We start from the raw sequence: 26535 nt of genomic DNA on the forward strand, positions 1-26535 counted from the left end.
TTCCAGGCTAGCTCTTTCTGCCTGCGAGCTATCTGCAGACGTTCGCATTTTCGGAGCAGGGCTGCCGGAGGCGCCCGGCACGGACCACCTAAGCTACATTTGAAGTTTGATGGGACAAGACAAGCAAGCAGCCCCAGTCTCTGTGCCTCTGTGCGAGCAGTGCCATGGGCAGATGAGGCTGAGCAACATCTTTCCAGGCTAGCTCTTTCTGGCTGTGAGCTATCTGCAGACGTTTGCATTTTCGGAGCAGGGCTGCCGGAGGCGCTCGGCACAAACAGCCAAAAGGTACGTTTGAAGTCTGAGGGGACAAGACAAGCAAGCAGCCCCAGTCTCTGTGCCTCTGTGCGAGCAGTGCCATGGGCAGATGAGTCTGAGCAACAGCTTTCCAGGCTAGCTCTTTCTGCCTGCGAGCTACCTGCAGACGTTCGCATTTTCGGAGCAGGGCTGCCAAAGGCGCCCGGCACGGACCACCTAAGCTACGTTTGAAGTTTGAGGGGACAAGACAAGCAAGCAGCCCCAGTCTCTGTGCCTCTGTGCGAGCAGTGCCATGGGCAGATGAGGCTGAGCAACAGCTTTCCAGGCTAGCTCTTTCTGCCTGCGAGCTATCTGCAGACGTTCGCATTTTCGGAGCAGGGCTGCCAGAAGCGCCCGGCACGGACCACCTAAGCTACCTTTGAAGTTTGAGGGGGCAAGACAAGCAAGCAGCCCCAGTCTCTGTGCCTCTGTGCGAGCAGTGCCATGGGCAGATGCGGCTGAGCAACAGCTTTCCAGGCTAGCTCTTTCTGCTGCGAGCTATCTGCAGACGTTCGCATTTTCGGAGCAGGGCTGCCAGAAGCGCCCGGCACGGACCACCTAAGCTACGTTTGAAGTTTGAGGGGACAAGACAAGCAAGCAGCCCCAGTCTCTGTGCCTCTGTGCGAGCAGTGCCATGGGCAGATGAGGCTGAGCAACAGCTTTCCAGGCTAGCTCTTTCTGCCTGCGAGCTATCTGCAGACGTTCACATTTTCAGAGCAGGGCTGGCAAAGGCGCCCAGCACAGACCACCTAAGCTACGTTTGAAGTTTGAGGGGACATGACAAGCAAGCAGCCCCAGTCTCTGTGCCTCTGTGCAAGCAGTGCCATGGGCAGATGAGGCTGAGCAACAGCTTTCCAGGCTAGCTCTTTCTGCCTGCGAGCTATCTGCAGACGTTCGCATTTTCAGAGCAGCGCTGCCACAAGCATAAGGCACGGACCACCTAAGCTACGTTTGAAGTTTGAGGGGACATGACAAGCAAGCAGCCCCAGTCTCTGTGCCTCTGTGCAAGCAGTGCCATGGGCAGATGAGGCTGAGCAACAGCTTTCCAGGCTAGCTCTTTCTGGCTGTGAGCTATCTGCAGATGTTTGCATTTTCGGAGCAGGGCGGCCAAAGGCGCCCGGCACAAACAGCCAAAAGATACGTTTGAAGTCTGAGGGGGCAAGACGATCAAGCAGCCCCAGTCTCTGTGCCTCTGTGCGAGCAGTGCCATTCGCAGATGAGGATGAGCAAAAGCTTTCCAGGCTAGCTCTTTCTGGCTGCGAGCTATCTGCAGACGTTCGCATTTTCGGAGCAGGGCTGCCGGAGGCGCCCAGCACAGACCACCTAAGCTACGTTTGAAGTTTGAGGGGTCAAGAAAAGCAAGCAGCCCCAGTCTCTGTGCCTCTGTGCGAGCAGTGCCATGGGCAGATGAGGCTGAGCAACAGCTTTCCAGGCTAGCTCTTTCTGCCTGCGAGCTATCTGCACACGTTCGCATTTTCAGAGCAGGGCTGCCGGAGGCGCCCAGCAGAGACCACCTAATCTACGTTTGAAGTTTGAGGGGACAAGACAAGCAAGCAGCCCCAGTCTCTGTGCCTCTGTGCGAGCAGTGCCATGGGCAGATGAGGCTGAGCAACAGCTTTCCAGGCTAGCTCTTTCTGCTGCGAGCTATCTGCAGACGTTCGCATTTTCGGAGCAGGGCTGCCGGAGGCGCCCAGCAGAGACCACCTAAGCTACGTTTGAAGTTTGAGGGGACAAGACAAGCAAGCAGCCCCAGTCTCTGTGCCTCTGTGCGAGCAGTGCCATGGGCAGATGAGGCTGAGCAACAGCTTTCCAGGCTAGCTCTTTCTGGCTGTGAGCTATCTGCAGACGTTTGCATTTTCGGAGCAGGGCGGCCAAAGGCACCCGGCACAAACAGCCAAAAGATACGTTTGAAGTCTGAGGGGGCAAGACGATCAAGCAGCCCCAGTCTCTGTGCCTCTGTGCAAGCAGTGCCATGGGCAGATGAGGCTGAGCAACAGCTTTCCAGACTAGCTCTTTCTGCCTGCGAGCTATCTGCAGACGTTCGCATTTTCGGAGCAGGGCTGCCGGAGGCGCCTGGCACGGACCACCTAAGATACGTTTGAAGTTTGAGGGGGCAAGACAAGCAAGCAGCCCCAGTCTCTGTGCCTCTGTGCGAGCAGTGCCATGGGCAGATGAGGCTGAGCAACAGCTTTTCAGGCTAGCTCTTTCTGCCTGCGAGCTATCTGCAGACGTTCGCATTTTCGAAGCAGGGCTGCCAAAGGCGCCCAGCACAGACCACCTAAGTTACGTTTGAAGTTTGAGGGGACAAGACAAGCAAGCAGCCCCAGTCTCTGTGCCTCTGTGCGAGCAGTGCCATGGGCACATGAGGCTGAGCAAAAGCTTTCCAGGCTAGCAAATTCTGCCTGCGAGCTATCTGCAGATGTTCGCATTTTCGGAGTAGCGCTGCTGCAAGCACCCGGCACAGACCACCTAAGCTACGTTTGAAGTTTGAGGGGACAAGACAAGCAAACAGCCCCAGTCTCTGTGCCTCTGTGCGAGCAGTGCCATGGGCAGATGAGGCTGAGCAACAGCTTTCCAGGCTAGCTCTTTCTGGCTGCGAGCTATCTGCAGACGTTCGCTTTTTCGGAGCAGGGCTGCCGGAGGCGCCCAGCAGAGACCACCTAAGATACGTTTGAAGTTTGAGGGGACAAGACAAGCAAGCAGCCCCAGTCTCTGTGCCTCTGTGTGAGCAGTGCCATGGGCAGATGACGCTGAGCAAGAGCTTTCCAGGCTAGCTCTTTCTGCCTGTGAGCTATATGAGACATTCGCATTTTCGGAGCAGGGCTGCCGGAGGCGCCCGGCACGGATCACCTAAGCTACGTTTGAAGTTTGAGGGTACAAGACAAGCAAGCAGCCCCAGTTTCTGTGCCTCTGTGCGAGCAGTGCCATGGGCAGATGAGGCTGAGCAACAGCTTTCCAGGCTAGCTCTTTCTGCCTGCGAGCTATCTGCAGACGTTCGCATTTTCGGAGCAGGGCTGTCGGAGGCGCCCTGCACGGACCACCTAAGCTACATTTGAAGTTTGAGGGGACAAGACAAGCAAGCAGCCCCAGTCTCTGTGCCTCTGTGCAAGCAGTGCCATGGGCAGATGAGGCTGAGCAACAGCTTTCCAGGCTAGCTCTTTCTGGCTGTGAGCTATCTGCAGACGTTTGCATTTTCGGAGCAGGGCGGCCAAAGGCGCCCGGCACAAACAGCCAAAAGATACGTTTGAAGTCTGAGGGGGCAAGACGATCAAGCAGCCCCAGTCTCTGTGCCTCTGTGCGAGCAGTGCCATGGGCAGATGAGGCTGAGCAACAGCTTTCCAGGCTAGCTCTTTCTGCCTGCGAGCTATCTGCAGACGTTTGCATTTTCGGAGCAGGGCTGCCAAAGGAGCCCAGCAGAGACCACCTAAGCTACGTTTGAAGTTTGAGGGGACAAGACAAGCAAGCAGCCCCAGTCTCTGTGCCTCTGTGCGAGCAGTGCCATTCGCAGATGAGGCTGAGCAAAAGCTTTCCAGGCTAGCTCTTTCTTGCTGCGAGCTATCTGCAGACGTTCGCATTTTCGGAGCAGGGCTGCCGGAGGCGCCCAGCACAGACCACCTAAGCTACGTTTGAAGTTTGAGGGGACAAGACAAGCAAGCAGTCCCAGTCTCTGTGCCTCTGTGCGAGCAGTGCCATGGGCAGATGAGGCTGAGCAACAGCTTTCCAGGCTAGCTCTTTCTGCCTGCGAGCTATCTGCAGATGTTCGCATTTTCGGAGCAGGGCTGGCAAAGGCGCCCAGCACAGACCACCTAAGCTACGTTTGAAGTTTGAGGGGACAAGACAAGCAAGCAGCCCCAGTCTCTGTGCCTCTGTGCAAGCAGTGCCATGGGCAGATGAGGCTGAGCAACAGCTTTCCAGGCTAGCTCTTTCTGCCTGCGAGCTATCTGCAGACGTTCGCATTTTCGGAGCAGGGCTGCCGGAGGCGCCCGGCACGGACCACCTAAGCTACATTTGAAGTTTGATGGGACAAGACAAGCAAGCAGCCCCAGTCTCTGTGCCTCTGTGCGAGCAGTGCCATGGGCAGATGAGGCTGAGCAACATCTTTCCAGGCTAGCTCTTTCTGGCTGTGAGCTATCTGCAGACGTTTGCATTTTCGGAGCAGGGCTGCCGGAGGCGCTCGGCACAAACAGCCAAAAGGTACGTTTGAAGTCTGAGGGGACAAGACAAGCAAGCAGCCCCAGTCTCTGTGCCTCTGTGCGAGCAGTGCCATGGGCAGATGAGTCTGAGCAACAGCTTTCCAGGCTAGCTCTTTCTGCCTGCGAGCTACCTGCAGACGTTCGCATTTTCGGAGCAGGGCTGCCAAAGGCGCCCGGCACGGACCACCTAAGCTACGTTTGAAGTTTGAGGGGACAAGACAAGCAAGCAGCCCCAGTCTCTGTGCCTCTGTGCGAGCAGTGCCATGGGCAGATGAGGCTGAGCAACAGCTTTCCAGGCTAGCTCTTTCTGCCTGCGAGCTATCTGCAGACGTTCGCATTTTCGGAGCAGGGCTGCCAGAAGCGCCCGGCACGGACCACCTAAGCTACCTTTGAAGTTTGAGGGGGCAAGACAAGCAAGCAGCCCCAGTCTCTGTGCCTCTGTGCGAGCAGTGCCATGGGCAGATGCGGCTGAGCAACAGCTTTCCAGGCTAGCTCTTTCTGCTGCGAGCTATCTGCAGACGTTCGCATTTTCGGAGCAGGGCTGCCAGAAGCGCCCGGCACGGACCACCTAAGCTACGTTTGAAGTTTGAGGGGACAAGACAAGCAAGCAGCCCCAGTCTCTGTGCCTCTGTGCGAGCAGTGCCATGGGCAGATGAGGCTGAGCAACAGCTTTCCAGGCTAGCTCTTTCTGCCTGCGAGCTATCTGCAGACGTTCACATTTTCAGAGCAGGGCTGGCAAAGGCGCCCAGCACAGACCACCTAAGCTACGTTTGAAGTTTGAGGGGACATGACAAGCAAGCAGCCCCAGTCTCTGTGCCTCTGTGCAAGCAGTGCCATGGGCAGATGAGGCTGAGCAACAGCTTTCCAGGCTAGCTCTTTCTGCCTGCGAGCTATCTGCAGACGTTCGCATTTTCAGAGCAGCGCTGCCACAAGCATAAGGCACGGACCACCTAAGCTACGTTTGAAGTTTGAGGGGACATGACAAGCAAGCAGCCCCAGTCTCTGTGCCTCTGTGCAAGCAGTGCCATGGGCAGATGAGGCTGAGCAACAGCTTTCCAGGCTAGCTCTTTCTGGCTGTGAGCTATCTGCAGATGTTTGCATTTTCGGAGCAGGGCGGCCAAAGGCGCCCGGCACAAACAGCCAAAAGATACGTTTGAAGTCTGAGGGGGCAAGACGATCAAGCAGCCCCAGTCTCTGTGCCTCTGTGCGAGCAGTGCCATTCGCAGATGAGGATGAGCAAAAGCTTTCCAGGCTAGCTCTTTCTGGCTGCGAGCTATCTGCAGACGTTCGCATTTTCGGAGCAGGGCTGCCGGAGGCGCCCAGCACAGACCACCTAAGCTACGTTTGAAGTTTGAGGGGTCAAGAAAAGCAAGCAGCCCCAGTCTCTGTGCCTCTGTGCGAGCAGTGCCATGGGCAGATGAGGCTGAGCAACAGCTTTCCAGGCTAGCTCTTTCTGCCTGCGAGCTATCTGCACACGTTCGCATTTTCAGAGCAGGGCTGCCGGAGGCGCCCAGCAGAGACCACCTAATCTACGTTTGAAGTTTGAGGGGACAAGACAAGCAAGCAGCCCCAGTCTCTGTGCCTCTGTGCGAGCAGTGCCATGGGCAGATGAGGCTGAGCAACAGCTTTCCAGGCTAGCTCTTTCTGCTGCGAGCTATCTGCAGACGTTCGCATTTTCGGAGCAGGGCTGCCGGAGGCGCCCAGCAGAGACCACCTAAGCTACGTTTGAAGTTTGAGGGGACAAGACAAGCAAGCAGCCCCAGTCTCTGTGCCTCTGTGCGAGCAGTGCCATGGGCAGATGAGGCTGAGCAACAGCTTTCCAGGCTAGCTCTTTCTGGCTGTGAGCTATCTGCAGACGTTTGCATTTTCGGAGCAGGGCGGCCAAAGGCACCCGGCACAAACAGCCAATAGATACGTTTGAAGTCTGAGGGGGCAAGACGATCAAGCAGCCCCAGTCTCTGTGCCTCTGTGCAAGCAGTGCCATGGGCAGATGAGGCTGAGCAACAGCTTTCCAGACTAGCTCTTTCTGCCTGCGAGCTATCTGCAGACGTTCGCATTTTCGGAGCAGGGCTGCCGGAGGCGCCTGGCACGGACCACCTAAGCTACGTTTGAAGTTTGAGGGGGCAAGACAAGCAAGCAGCCCCAGTCTCTGTGCCTCTGTGCGAGCAGTGCCATGGGCAGATGAGGCTGAGCAACAGCTTTTCAGGCTAGCTCTTTCTGCCTGCGAGCTATCTGCAGACGTTCGCATTTTCGGAGCAGGGCTGCCAAAGGCGCCCAGCACAGACCACCTAAGTTACGTTTGAAGTTTGAGGGGACAAGACAAGCAAGCAGCCCCAGTCTCTGTGCCTCTGTGCGAGCAGTGCCATGGGCACATGAGGCTGAGCAAAAGCTTTCCAGGCTAGCAAATTCTGCCTGCGAGCTATCTGCAGATGTTCGCATTTTCGGAGTAGCGCTGCTGCAAGCACCCGGCACAGACCACCTAAGCTACGTTTGAAGTTTGAGGGGACAAGACAAGCAAACAGCCCCAGTCTCTGTGCCTCTGTGCGAGCAGTGCCATGGGCAGATGAGGCTGAGCAACAGCTTTCCAGGCTAGCTCTTTCTGGCTGCGAGCTATCTGCAGACGTTCGCATTTTCGGAGCAGGGCTGCCGGAGGCGCCCAGCAGAGACCACCTAAGATACGTTTGAAGTTTGAGGGGACAAGACAAGCAAGCAGCCCCAGTCTCTGTGCCTCTGTGTGAGCAGTGCCATGGGCAGATGACGCTGAGCAAGAGCTTTCCAGGCTAGCTCTTTCTGCCTGTGAGCTATATGAGACATTCGCATTTTCGGAGCAGGGCTGCCGGAGGCGCCCGGCACGGATCACCTAAGCTACGTTTGAAGTTTGAGGGTACAAGACAAGCAAGCAGCCCCAGTTTCTGTGCCTCTGTGCGAGCAGTGCCATGGGCAGATGAGGCTGAGCAACAGCTTTCCAGGCTAGCTCTTTCTGCCTGCGAGCTATCTGCAGACGTTCGCATTTTCGGAGCAGGGCTGTCGGAGGCGCCCTGCACGGACCACCTAAGCTACATTTGAAGTTTGAGGGGACAAGACAAGCAAGCAGCCCCAGTCTCTGTGCCTCTGTGCAAGCAGTGCCATGGGCAGATGAGGCTGAGCAACAGCTTTCCAGGCTAGCTCTTTCTGGCTGTGAGCTATCTGCAGACGTTTGCATTTTCGGAGCAGGGCGGCCAAAGGCGCCCGGCACAAAGAGCCAAAAGATACGTTTGAAGTCTGAGGGGGCAAGACGATCAAGCAGCCCCAGTCTCTGTGCCTCTGTGCGAGCAGTGCCATGGGCAGATGAGGCTGAGCAACAGCTTTCCAGGCTAGCTCTTTCTGCCTGCGAGCTATCTGCATATGTTCGCATTTTTGGAACAGGGCTGCCAAAGGCGCCCGGCACAGACCACCTAAGCTACGTTTGAAGTTTGAGGGGACAAGACAAGCAAGCAGCCCCAGTCTCTGTGCCTCTGTGCGAGCAGTGCCATGGGCAGATGAGGCTGAGCAACAGCTTTCCAGGCTAGCTTTTTCTGCCGGCGAGCTATCTGCAGACGTTCGCATTTTCGGAGCAGGGCTGCCGGAGGCGCCCGGCACGGACCACCTAAGCTACGTTTGAAGTTTGAGGGGACAAGACAAGCAAGCAGCCCCAGTCTCTGTGCCTCTGTGCGAGCAGTGCCATGGGCAGATGAGGCTGAGCAACAGCTTTCCAGGCTAGCTCTTTCTGCCTGCGAGCTATCTGCAGACGTTCGCATTTTCGGAGCAGGGCTGCCGGAGGCGCCCGGCACGGACCACCTAAGCTACATTTGAAGTTTGATGGGACAAGACAAGCAAGCAGCCCCAGTCTCTGTGCCTCTGTGCGAGCAGTGCCATGGGCAGATGAGGCTGAGCAACATCTTTCCAGGCTAGCTCTTTCTGGCTGTGAGCTATCTGCAGACGTTTGCATTTTCGGAGCAGGGCTGCCGGAGGCGCCCGGCACAAACAGCCAAAAGGTACGTTTGAAGTCTGAGGGGGCAAGACAATCAAGCAGCCCCAGTCTCTGTGCCTCTGTGCGAGCAGTGCCATGGGCAGATGAGGCTGAGCAACAGCTTTCCAGGCTAGCTCTTTCTGCCTGCGAGCTACCTGCAGACGTTCGCATTTTCGGAGCAGGGCTGCCAAAGGCGCCCGGCACGGACCACCTAAGCTACGTTTGAAGTTTGAGGGGACAAGACAAGCAAGCAGCCCCAGTCTCTGTGCCTCTGTGCGAGCAGTGCCATGGGCAGATGAGGCTGAGCAACAGCTTTCCAGGCTAGCTTTTTCTGCCTGCGAGCTATCTGCAGACGTTCGCATTTTCGGAGCAGGGCTGCCAGAAGCGCCCGGCATGGACCACCTAAGCTACCTTTGAAGTTTGAGGGGGCAAGACAAGCAAGCAGCCCCAGTCTCTGTGCCTCTGTGCGAGCAGTGCCATGGGCAGATGAGGCTGAGCAACAGCTTTCCAGGCTAGCTCTTTCTGCTGCGAGCTATCTGCAGACGTTCGCATTTTCGGAGCAGGGCTGTCAGAAGCGCCCGGCACGGACCACTTAAGCTACGTTTGAAGTTTGAGGGGACAAGACAAGCAAGCAGCCCCAGTCTCTGTGCCTCTGTGCGAGCAGTGCCATGGGCAGATGAGGCTGAGCAACAGCTTTCCAGGCTAGCTCTTTCTGCCTGCGAGCTATCTGCAGACGTTCACATTTTCAGAGCAGGGCTGGCAAAGGCGCCCAGCACAGACCACCTAAGCTACGTTTGAAGTTTGAGGGGACATGACAAGCAAGCAGCCCCAGTCTCTGTGCCTCTGTGCAAGCAGTGCCATGGGCAGATGAGGCTGAGCAACAGCTTTCCAGGCTAGCTCTTTCTGCCTGCGAGCTATCTGCATAAGTTCGCATTTTCAGAGCAGGGCTGCCGGAGGAGCACAGCACAGACCACCTAAGCTACGTTTGAAGTTTGAGGGGACAAGACAAGCAAGCAGCCCCAGTCTCTGTGCCTCTGTGCGAGCAGTGCCATGGGCAGATGAGGCTGAGCAACAGCTTTCCAGGCTAGCTCTTTCTGCCTGCGAGCTATCTGCAGACGTTCGCATTTTCGGAGCAGGGCTGCCGGAGGCGCCCGGCACAGACCACCTAAGCTACATTTGAAGTTTGAGGGGACAAGACAAGCAAGCAGTCCCAGTCTCTGTGCCTCTGTGCGAGCAGTGCCATGGGCAGATGAGGCTGAGCAACAGCTTTCCAGGCTAGCTCTTTCTGCCTGTGAGCTATATGAGACATTCGCATTTTCGGAGCAGGGCTGCCGGAGGCGCCCGGCACGGATCACCTAAGCTACGTTTGAAGTTTGAGGGTACAAGACAAGCAAGCAGCCCCAGTCTCTGTGCCTCTGTGCGAGCAGTGCCATGGGCAGATGAGGCTGAGCAACAGCTTTCCAGGCTAGCTCTTTCTGGCTGCGAGCTATCTGCAGACGTTCGCATTTTCGGAGCAGGGCTGCCGGAGGCGCCCGGCACGGACCACCTAAGCTACATTTGAAGTTTGAGGGGACAAGACAAGCAAGCAGCCCCAGTCTCTGTGCCTCTGTGCGAGCAGTGCCATGGGCAGATGAGGCTGAGCAACATCTTTCCAGGCTAGCTCTTTCTGGCTGTGAGCTATCTGCAGACGTTTGCATTTTCGGAGCAGGGCTGCCAAAGGCGCCCGGCACAAACAGCCAAAAGATACGTTTGAAGTCTGAGGGGGCAAGACGATCAAGCAGCCCCAGTCTCTGTGCCTATGTGCGAGCAGTGCCATGGGCAGATGAGGCTGAGCAACAGCTTTTCAGGCTAGCTCTTTCTGCCTGCGAGCTATCTGCAGACGTTCGCATTTTCGGAGCAGGACTGCCAAAGGAGCCCAGCACAGACCACCTAAGGTACGTTTGAAGTTTGAGGGGACAAGACAAGCAAGCAGCCCCAGTCTCTGTGCCTCTGTGCGAGCAGTGCCATGGGCAGATGAGGCTGAGCAACAGCTTTCCAGGCTAGCTCTTTCTGCCTGCGAGCTATCTGCAGACGTTCGCATTTTCGGAGCAGGGCTGCCGGAGGCGCCCGGCACAGACCACCTAAGTTACGTTTGAAGTTTGAGGGGACAAGACAAGCAAGCAGTCCCAGTCTCTGTGCATCTGTGCGAGCAGTGCCATGGGCAGATGAGGCTGAGCAACAGCTTTCCAGGCTAGCTCTTTCTGCCTGCGAGCTATCTGCAGATGTTCGCATTTTCGGAGCAGGGCTGGCAAAGGCGCCCAGCACAGACCACCTAAGCTACGTTTGAAGTTTGAGGGGGCAAAACAAGCAAGCAGCCCCAGTCTCTGTGCCTCTGTGCGAGCAGTGCCATGGGCAGATGAGGCTGAGCAACAGGTTTCCAGGCTAGCTCTTTCTGCCTGCGAGCTATCTGCGTATGTTCGCATTTTTGGAACAGGGCTGCCAAATGTGCCCGGCACAGACCACCTAAGCTACGTTTGAAGTTTGAGGGGACAAGACAAGCAAGCAGCCCCAGTCTCTGTGCCTCTGTGCGAGCAGTGCCATGGGCAGATGAGGCTGAGCAACAGCTTTCCAGGCTATCTTTTTCTGCCTGCGAGCTATCTGCAGACGTTCGCATTTTCGGAGCAGGGCTGCCGGAGGCGCCCGGCACGGACCACCTAAGCTACGTTTGAAGTTTGAGGGGACAAGACAAGCAAGCAGCCCCAGTCTCTGTGCCTCTGTGCGAGCAGTGCCATGGGCAGATGAGGCTGAGCAACATCTTTCCAGGCTAGCTCTTTCTGGCTGTGAGCTATCTGCAGACGTTTGCATTTTCGGAGCAGGGCTGCCGGAGGCGCCCGGCACAAACAGCCAAAAGGTACGTTTGAAGTCTGAGGGGGCAAGACAATCAAGCAGCCCCAGTCTCTGTGCCTCTGTGCGAGCAGTGCCATGGGCAGATGAGTCTGAGCAACAGCTTTCCAGGCTAGCTCTTTCTGCCTGCGAGCTACCTGCAGACATTCGCATTTTCGGAGCACGGCTGCCAAAGGCGCCCGGCACGGACCACCTAAGCTACGTTTGAAGTTTGAGGGGACAAGACAAGCAAGCAGCCCCAGTCTCTGTGCCTCTGTGCGAGCAGTGCCATGGGCAGATGAGGCTGAGCAACAGCTTTCCAGGCTAGCTCTTTCTGCCTGCGAGCTATCTGCAGACGTTCGCATTTTCGGAGCAGGGCTGCCGGAGGCGCCCGGCACGGACCACCTAAGCTACATTTGAAGTTTGATGGGACAAGACAAGCAAGCAGCCCCAGTCTCTGTGCCTCTGTGCGAGCAGTGCCATGGGCAGATGAGGCTGAGCAACATCTTTCCAGGCTAGCTCTTTCTGGCTGTGAGCTATCTGCAGACGTTTGCATTTTCGGAGCAGGGCTGCCGGAGGCGCCCGGCACAAACAGCCAAAAGGTACGTTTGAAGTCTGAGGGGGCAAGACAATCAAGCAGCCCCAGTCTCTGTGCCTCTGTGCGAGCAGTGCCATGGGCAGATGAGTCTGAGCAACAGCTTTCCAGGCTAGCTCTTTCTGCCTGCGAGCTACCTGCAGACGTTCGCATTTTCGGAGCAGGGCTGCCAAAGGCGCCCGGCACGGACCACCTAATCTACGTTTGAAGTTTGAGGGGACAAGACAAGCAAGCAGCCCCAGTCTCTGTGCCTCTGTGCGAGCAGTGCCATGGGCAGATGAGGCTGAGCAACAGCTTTCCAGGCTAGCTCTTTCTGCCTGCGAGCTATCTGCAGACGTTCGCATTTTCGGAGCAGGGCTGCCGGAGGCGCCCGGCACGGACCACCTAAGCTACATTTGAAGTTTGATGGGACAAGACAAGCAAGCAGCCCCAGTCTCTGTGCCTCTGTGCGAGCAGTGCCATGGGCAGATGAGGCTGAGTAACATCTTTCCAGGCTAGCTCTTTCTGGCTGTGAGCTATCTGCAGACGTTTGCATTTTCGGAGCAGGGCTGCCGGAGGCGCCCGGCACAAACAGCCAAAAGGTACGTTTGAAGTCTGAGGGGGCAAGACAATCAAGCAGCCCCAGTCTCTGTGCCTCTGTGCGAGCAGTGCCATGGGCAGATGAGTCTGAGCAACAGCTTTCCAGGCTAGCTCTTTCTGCCTGCGAGCTACCTGCAGACGTTCGCATTTTCGGAGCAGGGCTGCCAAAGGCGCCCGGCACGGACCACCTAAGCTACGTTTGAAGTTTGAGGGGACAAGACAAGCAAGCAGCCCCAGTCTCTGTGCCTCTGTGCGAGCAGTGCCATGGGCAGATGAGGCTGAGCAACAGCTTTCCAGGCTAGCTCTTTCTGCTGCGAGCTATCTGCAGACGTTCGCATTTTCAGAGCAGGGCTGCCAGAAGCGCCCGGCACGGACCACCTAAGCTACGTTTGAAGTTTGAGGGGACAAGACAAGCAAGCAGCCCCAGTCTCTGTGCCTCTGTGCGAGCAGTGCCATGGGCAGATGAGGCTGAGCAACAGCTTTCCAGGCTAGCTCTTTCTGCCTGCGAGCTATCTGCAGACGTTCACATTTTCAGAGCAGGGCTGGCAAAGGCGCCCAGCACAGACCACCTAAGCTACGTTTGAAGTTTGAGGGGACATGACAAGCAAGCAGCCCCAGTCTCTGTGCCTCTGTGCAAGCAGTGCCATGGGCAGATGAGGCTGAGCAACAGCTTTCCAGGCTAGCTCTTTCTGCCTGCGAGCTATCTGCATAAGTTCGCATTTTCAGAGCAGGGCTGCCGGAGGAGCACAGCACAGACCACCTAAGCTACATTTGAAGTTTGAGGGGACAAGACAAGCAAGCAGTCCCAGTCTCTGTGCCTCTGTGCGAGCAGTGCCATGGGCAGATGAGGCTGAGCAACAGCTTTCCAGGCTAGCTCTTTCTGCCTGTGAGCTATATGAGACATTCGCCTTTTCGGAGCAGGGCTGCCGGAGGCGCCCGGCACGGATCACCTAAGCTACGTTTGAAGTTTGAGGGGACAAGACAAGCAAGCAGTCCCAGTCTCTGTGCATCTGTGCGAGCAGTGCCATGGGCAGATGAGGCTGAGCAACAGCTTTCCAGGCTAGCTCTTTCTGCCTGCGAGCTATCTGCAGATGTTCGCATTTTCGGCGCAGGGCTGGCAAAGGCGCCCAGCACAGACCACCTAAGCTACGTTTGAAGTTTGAGGGGGCAAGACAAGCAAGCAGCCCCAGTCTCTGTGCCTCTGTGCGAGCAGTGCCATGGGCAGATGAGGCTGAGCAACAGCTTTCCAGGCTAGCTCTTTCTGCCTGCGAGCTATCTGCATATGTTCGCATTTTTGGAACAGGGCTGCCAAAGGCGCCCGGCACAGACCACCTAAGCTACGTTTGAAGTTTGAGTGGACAAGACAAGCAAGCAGCCCCAGTCTCTGTGCCTCTGTGCGAGCAGTGCCATGGGCAGATGAGGCTGAGCAACAGCTTTCCAGGCTAGCTTTTTCTGCCGGCGAGCTATCTGCAGACGTTCGCATTTTCGGAGCAGGGCTGCCGGAGGCGCCCGGCACGGACCACCTAAGCTACGTTTGAAGTTTGAGGGGACAAGACAAGCAAGCAGCCCCAGTCTCTGTGCCTCTGTGCGAGCAGTGCCATGGGCAGATGAGGCTGAGCAACAGCTTTCCAGGCTAGCTCTTTCTGCCTGCGAGCTATCTGCAGACGTTCGCATTTTCGGAGCAGGGCTGCCGGAGGCGCCCGGCACGGACCACCTAAGCTACATTTGAAGTTTGATGGGACAAGACAAGCAAGCAGCCCCAGTCTCTGTGCCTCTGTGCGAGCAGTGCCATGGGCAGATGAGGCTGAGCAACATCTTTCAAGGCTAGCTCTTTCTGGCTGTGAGCTATCTGCAGACGTTTGCATTTTCGGAGCAGGGCTGCCGGAGGCGCCCGGCACAAACAGCCAAAAGGTACGTTTGAAGTCTGAGGGGGCAAGACAATCAAGCAGCCCCAGTCTCTGTGCCTCTGTGCGAGCAGTGCCATGGGCAGATGAGTCTGAGCAACAGCTTTCCAGGCTAGCTCTTTCTGCCTGCGAGCTACCTGCAGACGTTCGCATTTTCGGAGCAGGGCTGCCAAAGGCGCCCGGCACGGACCACCTAAGCTACGTTTGAAGTTTGAGGGGACAAGACAAGCAAGCAGCCCCAGTCTCTGTGCCTCTGTGCGAGCAGTGCCATGGGCAGATGAGGCTGAGCAACAGCTTTCCAGGCTAGCTCTTTCTGCCTGCGAGCTATCTGCAGACGTTCGCATTTTCGGAGCAGGGCTGCCAGAAGCGCCCGGCATGGACCACCTAAGCTACCTTTGAAGTTTGAGGGGGCAAGACAAGCAAGCAGCCCCAGTCTCTGTGCCTCTGTGCGAGCAGTGCCATGGGCAGATGAGGCTGAGCAACAGCTTTCCAGGCTAGCTCTTTCTGCTGCGAGCTATCTGCAGACGTTCGCATTTTCGGAGCAGGGCTGCCAGAAGCGCCCGGCACGGACCACCTAAGCTACGTTTGAAGTTTGAGGGGACAAGACAAGCAAGCAGCCCCAGTCTCTGTGCCTCTGTGCGAGCAGTGCCATGGGCAGATGAGGCTGAGCAACAGCTTTCCAGGCTAGCTCTTTCTGCCTGCGAGCTATCTGCAGACGTTCACATTTTCAGAGCAGGGCTGGCAAAGGCGCCCAGCACAGACCACCTAAGCTACGTTTGAAGTTTGAGGGGACATGACAAGCAAGCAGCCCCAGTCTCTGTGCCTCTGTGCAAGCAGTGCCATGGGCAGATGAGGCTGAGCAACAGCTTTCCAGGCTAGCTCTTTCTGCCTGCGAGCTATCTGCATAAGTTCGCATTTTCAGAGCAGGGCTGCCGGAGGAGCACAGCACAGACCACCTAAGCTACGTTTGAAGTTTGAGGGGACAAGACAAGCAAGCAGCCCCAGTCTCTGTGCCTCTGTGCGAGCAGTGCCATGGGCAGATGAGGCTGAGCAACAGCTTTCCAGGCTAGCTCTTTCTGCTGCGAGCTATCTGCAGACGTTCGCATTTTCGGAGCAGGGCTGCCGGAGGCGCCCGGCACAGACCACCTAAGCTACATTTGAAGTTTGAGGGGACAAGACAAGCAAGCAGTCCCAGTCTCTGTGCCTCTGTGCGAGCAGTGCCATGGGCAGATGAGGCTGAGCAACAGCTTTCCAGGCTAGCTCTTTCTGCCTGTGAGCTATATGAGACATTCGCATTTTCGGAGCAGGGCTGCCGGAGGCGCCCGGCACGGATCACCTAAGCTACGTTTGAAGTTTGAGGGTACAAGACAAGCAAGCAGCCCCAGTCTCTGTGCCTCTGTGCGAGCAGTGCCATGGGCAGATGAGGCTGAGCAACAGCTTTCCAGGCTAGCTCTTTCTGGCTGCGAGCTATCTGCAGACGTTTGCATTTTCGGAGCAGGGCTGCCGGAGGCGCCCGGCACGGACCACCTAAGCTACATTTGAAGTTTGAGGGGACAAGACAAGCAAGCAGCCCCAGTCTCTGTGCCTCTGTGCGAGCAGTGCCATGGGCAGATGAGGCTGAGCAACATCTTTCCAGGCTAGCTCTTTCTGGCTGTGAGCTATCTGCAGACGTTTGCATTTTCGGAGCAGGGCTGCCAAAGGCGCCCGGCACAAACAGCCAAAAGATACGTTTGAAGTCTGAGGGGGCAAGACGATCAAGCAGCCCCAGTCTCTGTGCCTATGTGCGAGCAGTGCCATGGGCAGATGAGGCTGAGCAACAGCTTTTCAGGCTAGCTCTTTCTGCCTGCGAGCTATCTGCAGACGTTCGCATTTTCGGAGCAGGACTGCCAAAGGAGCCCAGCACAGACCACCTAAGGTACGTTTGAAGTTTGAGGGGACAAGACAAGCAAGCAGCCCCAGTCTCTGTGCCTCTGTGCGAGCAGTGCCATGGGCAGATGAGGCTGAGCAACAGCTTTCCAGGCTAGCTCTTTCTGCCTGCGAGCTATCTGCAGACGTTCGCATTTTCGGAGCAGGGCTGCCGGAGGCGCCCGGCACAGACCACCTAAGTTACGTTTGAAGTTTGAGGGGACAAGACAAGCAAGCAGTCCCAGTCTCTGTGCATCTGTGCGAGCAGTGCCATGGGCAGATGAGGCTGAGCAACAGCTTTCCAGGCTAGCTCTTTCTGCCTGCGAGCTATCTGCAGATGTTCGCATTTTCGGAGCAGGGCTGGCAAAGGCGCCCAGCACAGACCACCTAAGCTACGTTTGAAGTTTGAGGGGGCAAAACAAGCAAGCAGCCCCAGTCTCTGTGCCTCTGTGCGAGCAGTGCCATGGGCAGATGAGGCTGAGCAACAGCTTTCCAGGCTAGCTCTTTCTGCCTGCGAGCTATCTGCGTATGTTCGCATTTTTGGAACAGGGCTGCCAAAGGCGCCCGGCACAGACCACCTAAGCTACGTTTGAAGTTTGAGGGGACAAGACAAGCAAGCAGCCCCAGTCTCTGTGCCTCTGTGCGAGCAGTGCCATGGGCAGATGAGGCTGAGCAACAGCTTTCCAGGCTAGCTCTTTCTGGCTGCGAGCTATCTGCAGACGTTCGCATTTTCGGAGCAGGGCTGCCGGAGGCGCCCGGCACGGACCACCTAAGCTACATTTGAAGTTTGATGGGACAAGACAAGCAAGCAGCCCCAGTCTCTGTGCCTCTGTGCGAGCAGTGCCATGGGCAGATGAGGCTGAGCAACATCTTTCCAGGCTAGCTCTTTCTGGCTGTGAGCTATCTGCAGACGTTTGCATTTTCGGAGCAGGGCTGCCGGAGGCGCCCGGCACAAACAGCCAAAAGGTACGTTTGAAGTCTGAGGGGGCAAGACAATCAAGCAGCCCCAGTCTCTGTGCCTCTGTGCGAGCAGTGCCATGGGCAGATGAGTCTGAGCAACAGCTTTCCAGGCTAGCTCTTTCTGCCTGCGAGCTACCTGCAGACATTCGCATTTTCGGAGCACGGCTGCCAAAGGCGCCCGGCACGGACCACCTAAGCTACGTTTGAAGTTTGAGGGGACAAGACAAGCAAGCAGCCCCAGTCTCTGTGCCTCTGTGCAAGCAGTGCCATGGGCAGATGAGGCTGAGCAACAGCTTTCCAGGCTAGCTCTTTCTGCCTGCGAGCTATCTGCAGACGTTCGCATTTTCGGAGCAGGGCTGCCAGAAGCGCCCGGCACGGACCACCTAAGCTACCTTTGAAGATTGAGGGGGCAAGACAAGCAAGCAGCCCCAGTCTCTGTGCCTCTGTGCGAGCAGTGTCATGGGCAGATGAGGCTGAGCAACAGCTTTCCAGGCTAGCTCTTTCTGCTGCGAGCTATCTGCAGACGTTCGCATTTTCGGAGCAGGGCTGCCAGAAGCGCCCGGCACGGACCACCTAAGCTACGTTTGAAGTTTGAGGGGACAAGACAAGCAAGCAGCCCCAGTCTCTGTGCCTCTGTGCGAGCAGTGCCATGGGCAGATGAGGCTGAGCAACAGCTTTCCAGGCTAGCTCTTTCTGCCTGCGAGCTATCTGCAGACGTTCACATTTTCAGAGCAGGGCTGGCAAAGGCGCCCAGCACAGACCACCTAAGCTACGTTTGAAGTTTGAGGGGACAAGACAAGCAAGCAGCCCCAGTCTCTGTGCCTCTGTGCGAGCAGTGCCATGGGCAGATGAGGCTGAGCAACAGCTTTCCAGGCTAGCTCTTTCTGGCTGCGAGCTATCTGCAGACGTTCGCATTTTCGGAGCAGGGCTGCCGGAGGCGCCCGGCACGGACCACCTAAGCTACATTTGAAGTTTGATGGGACAAGACAAGCAAGCAGCCCCAGTCTCTGTGCCTCTGTGCGAGCAGTGCCATGGGCAGATGAGGCTGAGCAACATCTTTCCAGGCTAGCTCTTTCTGGCTGTGAGCTATCTGCAGACGTTTGCATTTTCGGAGCAGGGCTGCCGGAGGCGCCCGGCACAAACAGCCAAAAGGTACGTTTGAAGTCTGAGGGGGCAAGACAATCAAGCAGCCCCAGTCTCTGTGCCTCTGTGCGAGCAGTGCCATGGGCAGATGAGTCTGAGCAACAGCTTTCCAGGCTAGCTCTTTCTGCCTGCGAGCTACCTGCAGACATTCGCATTTTCGGAGCACGGCTGCCAAAGGCGCCCGGCACGGACCACCTAAGCTACGTTTGAAGTTTGAGGGGACAAGACAAGCAAGCAGCCCCAGTCTCTGTGCCTCTGTGCAAGCAGTGCCATGGGCAGATGAGGCTGAGCAACAGCTTTCCAGGCTAGCTCTTTCTGCCTGCGAGCTATCTGCAGACGTTCGCATTTTCGGAGCAGGGCTGCCAGAAGCGCCCGGCACGGACCACCTAAGCTACCTTTGAAGATTGAGGGGGCAAGACAAGCAAGCAGCCCCAGTCTCTGTGCCTCTGTGCGAGCAGTGTCATGGGCAGATGAGGCTGAGCAACAGCTTTCCAGGCTAGCTCTTTCTGCTGCGAGCTATCTGCAGACGTTCGCATTTTCGGAGCAGGGCTGCCAGAAGCGCCCGGCACGGACCACCTAAGCTACGTTTGAAGTTTGAGGGGACAAGACAAGCAAGCAGCCCCAGTCTCTGTGCCTCTGTGCGAGCAGTGCCATGGGCAGATGAGGCTGAGCAACAGCTTTCCAGGCTAGCTCTTTCTGCCTGCGAGCTATCTGCAGACGTTCACATTTTCAGAGCAGGGCTGGCAAAGGCGCCCAGCACAGACCACCTAAGCTACGTTTGAAGTTTGAGGGGACATGACAAGCAAGCAGCCCCAGTCTCTGTGCCTCTGTGCAAGCAGTGCCATGGGCAGATGAGGCTGAGCAACAGCTTTTCAGGCTAGCTCTTTCTGCCTGCGAGCTATCTGCATAAGTTCGCATTTTCAGAGCAGGGCTGCCGGAGGAGCCCAGCACAGACCACCTAAGCTACGTTTGAAGTTTGAGGGGACAAGACAAGCAAGCAGCCCCAGTCTCTGTGCCTCTGTGCGAGCAGTGCCATGGGCAGATGAGGCTGAGCAACAGCTTTCCAGGCTAGCTCTTTCTGCCTGCGAGCTATCTGCAGACGTTCGCATTTTCGGAGCAGGGCTGCCGGAGGCGCCCGGCACAGACCACCTAAGCTACGTTTGAAGTTTGAGGGGACAAGACAAGCAAGCAGTCCCAGTCTCTGTGCCTCTGTGCGAGCAGTGCCATGGGCAGATGAGGCTGAGCAACAGCTTTCCAGGCTAGCTCTTTCTGGCTGTGAGCTATCTGCAGACGTTTGCATTTTCGGAGCAGGGCTGCCGGAGGCGCCCGGCACAAACAGCCAAAAGGTACGTTTGAAGTCTGAGGGGGCAAGACAATCAAGCAGCCCCAGTCTCTGTGCCTCTGTGCGAGCAGTGCCATGGGCAGATGAGTCTGAGCAACAGCTTTCCAGGCTAGCTCTTTCTGCCTGCGAGCTACCTGCAGACATTCGCATTTTCGGAGCACGGCTGCCAAAGGCGCCCGGCACGGACCACCTAAGCTACGTTTGAAGTTTGAGGGGACAAGACAAGCAAGCAGCCCCAGTCTCTGTGCCTCTGTGCAAGCAGTGCCATGGGCAGATGAGGCTGAGCAACAGCTTTCCAGGCTAGCTCTTTCTGCCTGCGAGCTATCTGCAGACGTTCGCATTTTCGGAGCAGGGCTGCCAGAAGCGCCCGGCACGGACCACCTAAGCTACCTTTGAAGTTTGAGGGGGCAAGACAAGCAAGCAGCCCCAGTCTCTGTGCCTCTGTGCGAGCAGTGCCATGGGCAGATGAGGCTGAGCAACAGCTTTCCAGGCTAGCTCTTTCTGCTGCGAGCTATCTGCAGACGTTCGCATTTTCGGAGCAGGGCTGCCAGAAGCGCCCGGCACGGACCACCTAAGCTACGTTTGAAGTTTGAGGGGACAAGACAAGCAAGCAGCCCCAGTCTCTGTGCCTCTGTGCGAGCAGTGCCATGGGCAGATGAGGCTGAGCAACAGCTTTCCAGGCTAGCTCTTTCTGCCTGCGAGCTATCTGCAGACGTTCACATTTTCGGAGCAGGGCTGGCAAAGGCGCCCGGCACAAACAGCCAAAAGATACGTTTGAAGTCTGAGGGGGCAAGACGATCAAGCAGCCCCAGTCTCTGTGCCTCTGTGCGAGCAGTGCCATGGGCAGATGAGGCTGAGCAACAGCTTTTCAGGCTAGCTCTTTCTGCCTGCGAGCTATCTGCAGACGTTTGCATTTTCGGAGCAGGACTGCCAAAGGAGCCCAGCACAGACCACCTAAGGTACGTTTGAAGTTTGAGGGGACAAGACAAGCAAGCAGCCCCAGTCTCTGTGCCTCTGTGCGAGCAGTGCCATGGGCAGATGAGGCTGAGCAACAGCTTTCCAGGCTAGCTCTTTCTGCCTGCGAGCTATCTGCATATGTTCGCATTTTTGGAACAGGGCTGCCAAAGGCGCCCGGCACAGACCACCTAAGCTACGTTTGAAGTTTGAGGGGACAAGACAAGCAAGCAGCCCCAGTCTCTGTGCCTCTGTGCGAGCAGTGCCATGGGCAGATGAGGATGAGCAACAGCTTTCCAGGCTAGCTTTTTCTGCCTGCGAGCTATCTGCAGACGTTCGCATTTTCGGAGCAGGGCTGCCGGAGGCGCCTGGCACGGACCACCTAAGCTACGTTTGAAGTTTGAGGGGACAAGACAAGCAAGCAGCCCCAGTCTCTGTGCCTCTGTGCGAGCAGTGCCATGGGCAGATGAGGCTGAGCAACAGCTTTCCAGGCTAGCTCTTTCTGGCTGCGAGCTATCAGCAGACGTTCGCATTTTCGGAGCAGGGCTGCCGGAGGCGCCTGGCACGGACCACCTAAGCTACATTTGAAGTTTGATGGGACAAGACAAGCAAGCAGCCCCAGTCTCTGTGCCTCTGTGCGAGCAGTGCCATGGGCAGATGAGGCTGAGCAACATCTTTCCAGGCTAGCTCTTTCTGGCTGTGAGCTATCTGCAGACGTTTGCATTTTCGGAGCAGGGCTGCCGGAGGCGCCCGGCACAAACAGCCAAAAGGTACGTTTGAAGTCTGAGGGGGCAAGACAATCAAGCAGCCCCAGTCTCTGTGCCTCTGTGCGAGCAGTGCCATGGGCAGATGAGTCTGAGCAACAGCTTTCCAGGCTAGCTCTTACTGCCTGCGAGCTACCTGCAGACATTCGCATTTTCGGAGCAGGGCTGCCAAAGGCGCCCGGCACGGACCACCTAAGCTACGTTTGAAGTTTGAGGGGACAAGACAAGCAAGCAGCCCCAGTCTCTGTGCCTCTGTGCGAGCAGTGCCATGGGCAGATGAGGCTGAGCAACAGGTTTCCAGGCTAGGTCTTTCTGGCTGCGAGCTATCTGCAGACGTTCGCATTTTCAGAGCAGGGCTGCCAGAAGCGCCCGGCACGGACCACCTAAGCTACCTTTGAAGTTTGAGGGGGCAAGACAAGCAAGCAGCCCCAGTCTCTGTGCCTCTGTGCGAGCAGTGCCATGGGCAGATGAGGCTGAGCAACAGCTTTCCAGGCTAGCTCTTTCTGCTGCGAGCTATCTGCAGACGTTCGCATTTTCGGAGCAGGGCTGCCAGAAGCGCCCGGCACGGACCACCTAAGCTACGTTTGAAGTTTGAGGGGACAAGACAAGCAAGCAGCCCCAGTCTCTGTGCCTCTGTGCGAGCAGTGCCATGGGCAGATGAGGCTGAGCAACAGCTTTCCAGGCTAGCTCTTTCTGCCTGCGAGCTATCTGCAGACGTTCACATTTTCAGAGCAGGGCTGCCGGAGGAGCCCAGCACAGACCACCTAAGCTACGTTTGAAGTTTGAGGGGACAAGACAAGCAAGCAGCCCCAGTCTCTGTGCCTCTGTGCGAGCAGTGCCATGGGCAGATGAGGCTGAGCAACAGCTTTCCAGGCTAGCTCTTTCTGCCTGCGAGCTATCTGCAGACGTTCGCATTTTCGGAGCAGGGCTGCCGGAGGCGCCCGGCACAGACCACCTAAGCTACGTTTGAAGTTTGAGGGGACAAGACAAGCAAGCAGTCCCAGTCTCTGTGCCTCTGTGCGAGCAGTGCCATGGGCAGATGAGGCTGAGCAACAGCTTTCCAGGCTAGCTCTTTCTGGCTGCGAGCTATCTGCAGACGTTCGCATTTTCGGAGCAGGGCTGCCGGAGGCGCCCGGCACGGACCACCTAAGCTACGTTTGAAGTTTGAGGGGACAAGACAAGCAAGCAGCCCCAGTCTCTGTGCCTCTGTGCGAGCAGTGCCATGGGCAGATGAGGCTGAGCAACAGCTTTCCAGGCTAGCTCTTTCTGGCTGTGAGCTATCTGCAGACGTTTGCATTTTCGGAGCAGGGCTGCCAAAGGCGCCCGGAACAAACAGCCAAAAGATACGTTTGAAGTCTGAGGGGGCAAGACGATCAAGCAGCCCCAGTCTCTGTGCCTCTGTGCGAGCAGTGCCATGGGCAGATGAGGCTGAGCAACAGCTTTTCAGGCTAGCTCTTTCTGCCTGCGAGCTATCTGCAGACGTTCGCATTTTCGGAGCAGGGCTGCCGGAGGCGCCCGGCACAGACCACCTAAGCTACGTTTGAAGTTTGAGGGACAAGACAAGCAAGCAGTCCCAGTCTCTGTGCCTCTGTGCGAGCAGTGCCATGGGCAGATGAGGCTGAGCAACAGCTTTCCAGGCTAGCTCTTTCTGGCTGCGAGCTATCTGCAGACGTTCGCATTTTCGGAGCAGGGGCTGCGGAGGCGCCCGGCACGGACCACCTAAGCTACATTTGAAGTTTGATGGGACAAGACAAGCAAGCAGCCCCCAGTCTCTGTGCCTCTGTGCGAGCAGTGCATGGGCAGATGAGGCTGAGCAACATCTTTCCAGGCTAGCTCTTTCTGGCTGTGAGCTATCTGCAGACGTTTGCATTTTCGGAGCAGGCTGCCGGAGGGCGCCCGGCACAAACAGCCAAAAGGTACGTTTGAAGTCTGAGGGGCAAGACAATCAAGCAGCCCCAGTCTCTGTGCCTCTGTGCGAGCAGTGCCATGGGCAGATGAGTCTGAGCAACAGCTTTCCAGGCTAGCTCTTTCTGCCTGCGAGCTACCTGCAGACATTCGCATTTTCGGAGCAGGGCTGCCAAAGGCGCCCGGCACGGACCACCTAAGCTACGTTTGAAGTTTGAGGGGACAAGACAAGCAAGCAGCCCCAGTCTCTGTGCCTCTGTGCGAGCAGTGCATGGGCAGATGAGGCTGAGCAACAGCTTTCCAGGCTAGGTCTTTCTGGCTGCGAGCTATCTGCAGACGTTCGCATTTTCGGAGCAGGGCTGCCAGAAGCGCCCGGCACGGCCACCTAAGCTACCTTTGAAGTTTGAGGGGGCAAGACAAGCAAGCAGCCCCAGTCTCTGTGCCTCTGTGCGAGCAGTGCCATGGGCAGATGAGGCTGAGCAACAGCTTTCCAGGCTAGCTCTTTCTGCTGCGAGCTATCTGCAGACGTTCGCATTTTCGGAGCAGGGCTGCCAGAAGCGCCCGGCACGGACCACCTAAGCTACGTTTGAAGTTTGAGGGGACAAGACAAGCAAGCAGCCCCAGTCTCTGTGCCTCTGTGCGAGCAGTGCCATGGGCAGATGAGGCTGAGCAACAGCTTTCCAGGCTAGCTCTTTCTGCCTGCGAGCTATCTGCAGACGTTCACATTTTCAGAGCAAGGCTGCCGGAGGAACCCAGCACAGACCACCTAAGCTACGTTTGAAGTTTGAGGGGACAAGACAAGCAAGCAGCCCCAGTCTCTGTGCCTCTGTGCGAGCAGTGCCATGGGCAGATGAGGCTGAGCAACAGCTTTCCAGGCTAGCTCTTTCTGCCTGCGAGCTATCTGCAGACGTTCACATTTTCGGAGCAGGGCTGCCGGAGGCGCCCGGCACAGACCACCTAAGCTACGTTTGAAGTTTGAGGGGACAAGACAAGCAAGCAGTCCCAGTCTCTGTGCCTCTGTGCGAGCAGTGCCATGGGCAGATGAGGCTGAGCAACAGCTTTCCAGGCTAGCTCTTTCTGCCTGTGAGCTATATGAGACATTCGCATTTTCGGAGCAGGGCTGCCGGAGGCGCCCGGGCACGGATCACCTAAGCTACGTTTGAAGTTTGAGGGTACAAGACAAGCCAGCAGCCCCAGTCTCTGTGCCTCTGTGCGAGCAGTGCCATGGGCAGATGAGGCTGAGCAACAGCTTTCCAGGCTAGCTCTTTCTGGCTGCGAGCTATCTGCAGACGTTCGCATTTCTGAGTAGGGCTGCCGGAGGCGCCCGGCACGGACCACCTAAGCTACGTTTGAAGTTTGAGGGGACAAGACAAGCAAGCAGCCCCAGTCTCTGTGCCTCTGTGCGAGCAGTGCCATGGGCAGATGAGGCTGAGCAACAGCTTTCCAGGCTAGCTCTTTCTGGCTGTGAGCTATCTGCAGAACGTTTGCATTTTCGGAGCAGGGCTGCCAAAGGCGCCCGGCACAAACAGCCAAAAGATACGTTTGAAGTCTGAGGGGGCAAGACGATCAAGCAGCCCCAGTCTCTGTGCCTCTGTGCGAGCAGTGCCATGGGCAGATGAGGCTGAGCAAACAGCTTTTCAGGCTAGCTCTTTCTGCCTGCGAGCTATCTGCAGACGTTCGCATTTTCGGAGCAGGACTGCCAAAGGAGCCCAGCACAGACCACCTAAGGTACGTTTGAAGTTTGAGGGGACAAGACAAGCAAGCAGCCCCAGTCTCTGTGCCTCTGTGCGAGCAGTGCCATGGGCAGATGAGGCTGAGCAACAGCTTTCCAGGCTAGCTCTTTCTGCCTGCGAGCTATCTGCATATGTTCGCATTTTTGGAACAGGGCTGCCAAAGGCGCCCGGCACAGACACCTAAGCTACGTTTGAAGTTTGAGGGGACAAGACAAGCAAGCAGCCCCAGTCTCTGTGCCTCTGTGCGAGCAGTGCCATGGGCAGATGAGGCTGAGCAACAGGTTTCCAGGCTAGGTCTTTCTGGCTGCGAGCTATCTGCAGACGTTCGCATTTTCGGAGCAGGGCTGCCAGAAGCGCCCGGCACGGACCACCTAAGCTACCTTTGAAGTTTGAGGGGGCAAGACAAGCAAGCAGCCCCAGTCTCTGTGCCTCTGTGCGAGCAGTGCCATGGGCAGATGAGGCTGAGCAACAGCTTTCCAGGCTAGCTCTTTCTGCTGCGAGCTATCTGCAGACGTTCGCATTTTCGGAGCAGGGCTGCCAGAAGCGCCCGGCACGGACCCACCTAAGCTACGTTTGAAGTTTGAGGGGACAAGACAAGCAAGCAGCCCCAGTCTCTGTGCCTCTGTGCGAGCAGTGCCATGGGCAGATGAGGTGAGCAACAGCTTTCCCAGGCTAGCTCTTTCTGCCTGCGAGCTATCTGCAGACGTTCACATTTTCAGAGCAGGGCTGCCGGAGGAACCCAGCACAGACCACCTAAGCTACGTTTGAAGTTTGAGGGGACAAGACAAGCAAGCAGCCCCAGTCTCTGTGCCTCTGTGCGAGCAGTGCCATGGGCAGATGAGGCTGAGCAACAGCTTTCAGGCTAGCTCTTTCTGCCTGCGAGCTATCTGCAGACGTTCACATTTTCGGAGCAGGACTGCCGGAGGCGCCCGGCACAGACACCTAAGCTACGTTTGAAGTTTGAGGGGACAAGACAAGCAAGCAGTCCCAGTCTCTGTGCCTCTGTGCGAGCAGTGCCATGGGCAGATGAGGCTGAGCAACAGCTTTCCAGCTAGCTCTTTCTGCCTGTGAGCTATCTGCAGACGTTCGCATTTTCGGAGCAGGGCTGCCGGAGGCGCCCGGCACGGATCACCTAAGCTACGTTTGAAGTTTGAGGGTACAAGACAAGCCAGCAGCCCCAGTCTCTGTGCCTCTGTGCGAGCAGTGCCATGGGCAGATGAGGCTGAGCAACAGCTTTCCAGGCTAGCTCTTTCTGGCTGCGAGCTATCTGCAGACGTTCGCATTTTCGGAGTAGGGCTGCCGGAGGCGCCCGGCACGGACCACCTAAGCTACGTTTGAAGTTTGAGGGGACAAGACAAGCAAGCAGCCCCAGTCTCTGTGCCTCTGTGCGAGCAGTGCCATGGGCAGATGAGGA

Source organism: Opisthocomus hoazin, chromosome 16, assembly GCF_030867145.1.
Source record: "Opisthocomus hoazin isolate bOpiHoa1 chromosome 16, bOpiHoa1.hap1, whole genome shotgun sequence".
Classification (NCBI taxonomy): domain Eukaryota; kingdom Metazoa; phylum Chordata; class Aves; order Opisthocomiformes; family Opisthocomidae; genus Opisthocomus; species Opisthocomus hoazin.